Genomic DNA, 5,391 nt, shown 5'->3' on the forward strand with positions numbered 1-5,391 from the left:
CCAAGATGGAAAGGGACTGCTGAACATGGATAGAACGAGAGTCGAACTCGCATGTCTCTCTTTTCCTTAGTTAGGAAAAAAAAGCCGATATAAATAGCTCCATATTAGCGAATTTCCTCTAACTACTCTTCCCAGGCTGGTCAAACTATAGGATTCCCATTCACTTAGTAAACTTATTGGACAGACGGGTCAACCACTTGACCGATGGGAGTAAGGTTCGTCACCACAGTCCTGATAGAAGGTCGAGTTTAAAAACAAACCGAAGACAAAGCAACGAATGAAAGGAAGGACAACTCACTTCGCTTTACAACCAGGGCGGGTCTCGCTGCCAGATCAATGCGCGGGACGCACGATCTAGAAACAACAATAGAGAGAGCCAACCAAGAACGAAAGAACCTGGAAACAAACCCGCGAGCGAATACCAAACAGGGTAAGAAGGAGGAAGGGCCGAAGGTGGATTACTAAGAGAGAAGGCTCCAAGCAATAACGCATTAGAAGGGAGCTTGCTGCTTTGCAACCTAAGCGGTATAGCTAAGCTTACTCATCAAGGGCCGATAGATAGAGCTGCTCTTGTTGCTAATGGAGAAAGATTGGAGTGAAGTTTAGTATGCTTTCTAAGATCAGAGGAGGAAAAGAATGAAGGTGTGAGCGGGAAGGAGGAGGCAAGCCCCCTCAATGTGTATTCGACTACTCATTGCGGAACCATCGATTGATCCGATTAGACTTCCCGCGGGGTAGCGCGGGGAACTTGCTGAATCAACTCCTTGGAATCGGAGGCCTGACTGAGGGTCAATCCAATGGTAACCTCAACCTAGGAATGCCTGTTTCACTTCCTTGACAGAGCCAACTGAGATGCTCTGTCTCGATGTTGACCTAACATGGATTGATTCTAAATTATGAATCAAAAATCCTGATCTCGCAAAGGATCCGCAATAGCTGTGTGTACTCGAGGACTCTTAGGGAAAGAAAAACACTTTTCTCTCTCAGCAGTTAGACCGACTATGGTTGGGTTGGTTATATACCGCGCCTTCCTTCTTCGAACCTTTTGGTATGTATTGCCCCCTAACCATAGATCAGATCCGTCGGACCAGAAACTCAATTCCGCACTGCTGTTGAGTCGTCGGACTTATCCACCTCAGGGATTCGTGGAATTCCTATTTTTGAATTGCGTTGCGGGAAATCTACCAAAGCTAGACAGATAGATAGACTCCTTACCCGCTGCTAAGGGAGAGCAAGAAACTAAATCAAATGATTGTTTTCTTCACCAACGCCCTTTTTTGCGGGTACTAAGAGTCCTCTCACTACCAACCAGCAGACATCATCATCTAGCTGGGTCTTGCCAGTATCAACAACGAGAAAGAAGAACCAAATGGAAACAACAACTAATTATGGCTCTTGGCCTAGACAACATCCTAGGCGTAGGGGAGATCAATACAAGAAGTCGCGCCTAGACGATGACGCCCGTCCTGAGCTGGAGTAAGTAGATCGAGAGGTTGTTCAGCCCCTTGTCCCCGAAGATGGGTAATATGTTCTCATACAATGTTGCTCCAACTTTTTTCTAGAGGGCTTAGCTGGTGAGCGATCCCAGTCCACGGCAGAGAACAAGACAGCAAGCGAGCATACCTTTGTTCACTTCTTTTCCACCAAGCACAGAAGTTTAAGGAGAACTGTAGGTCGGTGGCTACCTAAGGAAACTCCGATTCGATCCGCCCCCCCCCCCCCCGGTTGGGAGGCATCTACCTCATCCCGATCACAAGGAGAGGTTCACCATGATGGGGGTCAGGTACTTTAATTCTTTGCGTTCTGGAAAGAATGAAATGCATAGGGGACCATCCTCTTTTTTGCGGCATGCTCTCTGATTTACGGATTCGCAGGGGCCGAGGGCCAACCTTAGTTGACTGACAATTACAAAGGCTTGCGAAACAAAGTAGCGCCTTTGAAATGGAATCTTAATTAACTATCAGTGGTGCGAAGCAGCTTAGCCCCGGGGAGCTAAAGGTTATACCTTTCTAAGCGAACTGTGGTTCTTCTATGTAGGGTATTCCTCCTTTACTCTCTTAATTAACGTTGAGCTAAGTGACTTTGTGTAGCGTAGTAGAATGAAGGCTACGTACACACCGACACTCTCTTATCCCTAAAACTCTTCGCTAACTCGCTCGCCTACAAAAATGAGTAGGCGAGGCTAGGCAAACTCAACCGCTGACTTTGACTGTACTGTGGTAGACTTTCTAGCCTTTTATTTTAGAACCCTTTCTCATGTTCTTTCATCCATCAAGGAGGCGAACCGTTAGGTCCTTAGTAGCGTTGACAAAGAAGAAGAGCCGGTGAAAACAAAAGAAAGCTAGAATTTCCAATAGTGAGACCATCTTGACAAGCTACCTTTCCTCTTGATATGAGGTGTGAAGAGAAACAACTCTTTTTTATGACTTCCACTTCTTGATCCTGACTCGGAAAAGTGGCCGACCCCTTGATGAATGAAAGAAAGGGTTTATGAGCCCTAGCCCTGTAAGCCCACACCTGTGTAGAGTAGATCATTCAACACCTACGGCACAAACCCATTTTGACCAATTGGTCCGTACATCATAGGCGACCGAACGGCCGCCCCCCGTCTTACTAGACCAACCTGCTATAATTATTCCATAAATACCTAGCGAAGATATGGCAAACAAATAAACTAGCCTATTTTCGGATCTGACAATACCATACCATAATCAAAAGGTACAATGGCCCAAGCGACCAGACTTAACATAAATGTAGCCACTGGAGCCATTCTAAAAAGGGAGAAGTTAGCACTACTTGGTGAAATAGGTTCTTTTAGAATCAATTTCAAAACCATCTGCTAGAGGTTGTAACAATCCGAACGACCCCACTACATCAGGACTCTTTCGACGTTGCACAAAAACCATTACTTTACGTTCAGCTAGCACTAAAAAGGCTACTCCTAGTAGAAGTGGTAGAATTAAACAAAGTATTTCCGCTGGAACAGCTATGTACATTTTCGATTTTCTATTCACTCATGATCGGGCCTGACCTGGTCGACCCGATCAAACTATTTCACTTATGATCTGGCCTGGTTGACCCAATCATGATATTGAAGGATGGGACCTTTTATCGAAAAACTCCGGATCCGGAAAAGTTTTGAAGATGGTGCTCCTGTTACGTTACTTTGAATGGAATCCTCACTTGATTAAGCATATGCGAAAACGTGGCTGAGAGTAAGCAATCCCCTTTCCTAGTGGTTGAGTCATGATCAGAAATATTGCAAAAGAAAGTGAAATGTCCTATAGTCGTCCCAATTTGGGTAATCCACGATGTCTCCATTTTATGTATCCATCTTGACTCGTTTTCGGTGTATCGATAGTTCGTTGTATTACACTTTGTACTAACCTAGAGGCCGTGCTTAGGCGAAAATTGATATCAGTGAAGTAATCCCGGAACTCTAGAAATCATGAAGAATTTATTCCATTTTGTTAAATATCACGAATATAGTGGAAAAAACTCTAGAACATTCCTTTGAATGGAATTGTTAATTGGGTTCGATTTGTTGTTCGACAAAATAGAAAGTTGTCTCTCATATGTTATTGTAAGGTGATTCATTCATAATATTTCTTATGTGTGGTTTCAAGATGCTAAAAAGGTAGATTTCGTAATCGGCTTTTGAGCTCCATTATGTGGACTTCATCAATTTGTGAATTATGGACTTGGCGGTAGTGGTCAATACTAACTGCACCGTCTAAATGCTCCCTGACCAAGTTTGTGTACTCGTCAGGGTTGAGTTGAGGGGGCAGCCCGTGCACTAATTGGGCTTCGAGGTGGCTATACGCGAAAAAGCTCGCTTTCTACTGAGGCATGTTCTGTCCTAAACTGTTCCAGAATGTTATTTGTTTCATAGGAAGATTCCAAAAGCACATTGATGCCAAAAGAATCTTCGGAACCAGTGGAGAGGCTATTCTGATTGAAGGCTAGACAAATAACATGACTGAGGTATGTAAATAAAACCTGTGAAATAGCTATATAATATGATCTAAATATAGAAGAATACCAAAGATAATGGATTGCAAAATAATATTTTTAGCTTTCTTTTTCTTTTGTGCGCGCTTTTCGCCTGCCTTCCCGACCGTGGATAGGCTACGGGGCTTTGCACTTCGGCCCCATTGTGTGAATACCACATCAAGGCGACAGGATTCGAACCTATGGCCCTCTGTACCCATAACAGATGCGTTGACCAGACTACGCTACACCTCATCTCCCCCTCAGAACATATGGATCTACCCGATCCATAAAGAAAAGAACCACCGCTTTTAGGAAATTTTGACAATTCTCTTTCACTTGCATTTTATTTCATGAAGGCTCGCTCTCGTTCTTCTTACATCTTGCCCTTTTTTCTTGAGATTTGTATCTGTGGCTACTGTTGTTTTTGTCTATCCCCAATAATGAACTCTCGCTGACCGCGCCCTATAGGGATCATCGAATCGATAGCAATAAGCCCTGTTTGAAGAGGTGCGTATACGGAACGCCTAGAAATTCTACTTGGAGCAGGAGATTCAATTAAGCGAGATTCGGAAGCTACAATTTCGCCTCTCCCATCAATAGGTTTAGCCAGAGCATTTATAACATGACCCAAGTTATATGCTCACGGGTATCTGAGCAATTCTTCCTGTTGCTTTTACAAAACTTCCCTCTTGATGCTAAACAATAGCTCTAACTGAGTCAAATTCCAAAATTTCTAAGAACGATATGCTTTTTTTCATTTTCCACTGTGAAAGCTTCTCTCAATCCCACCCTAGTCCTTTCTTTCCTGGGCACATGCTTACCTGGTTGACCGTCCACATTCATTCATTGTTCGTTCTGTTGTGGAATCGAACGACAGAGCAAGCGCAATTGGGATTTAGAGTCCCATGCGTGAAACTAAAGAGGATTTTCAGTCCTCTGCTCTACCAGCTAGAACCTAGAAGGACACTTCACACCCGATTTGACACAGCTAGACTGGAGACACTGCTTGTCAAGAGCACAAATCCCAGTATAGAATACTTTCTTGAGTATGTTGGTAAGGTCCGGTCATCCGCTTCTATGCTTGCACTTCTGCGTAACTAGGGGTGCAAGTCCAGTACAACGTACTTTCATAATTGAATCAAAAGCGTCGATACATGAAAAATCTCTACATACGATATTTATGACACGGAATGTTGTTCTTTCAACATGATTCCTCAACAATTTTTTCATTGTAACTGACTCTCCGTTCTCTCCGTTCCACTTTGGTTTTCGACTAATAATTACCATGATGAATTTCTCTTACTGCTTGGTTCCTCATTGGATTTTGGAAACTTTTGTTTAGAAAGTGGTGTCACGACCGTGGGGATCAAATGGATGGTTCAGGAAAGTCTAGTGAAG

The 5,391-nt window shown here is 43.6% G+C and overlaps 2 pseudogenes; one reads left to right on the forward strand and one right to left on the reverse strand.

Annotated features, from left to right (window-relative positions):
- The first annotated feature begins 1,001 nt into the window (after nt 1–1,001).
- On the forward strand, nt 1,002–1,773 carry LOC125554930 (annotated as a pseudogene).
- A 758-nt stretch (nt 1,774–2,531) lies between these two features.
- Nucleotides 2,532–3,137, reverse strand: LOC125554931 (annotated as a pseudogene).
- Nucleotides 3,138–5,391: the final 2,254 nt, after the last annotated feature.

Source organism: Triticum urartu, chromosome 4 (genome assembly GCF_003073215.2).
Source record: "Triticum urartu cultivar G1812 chromosome 4, Tu2.1, whole genome shotgun sequence".
Classification (NCBI taxonomy): domain Eukaryota; kingdom Viridiplantae; phylum Streptophyta; class Magnoliopsida; order Poales; family Poaceae; genus Triticum; species Triticum urartu.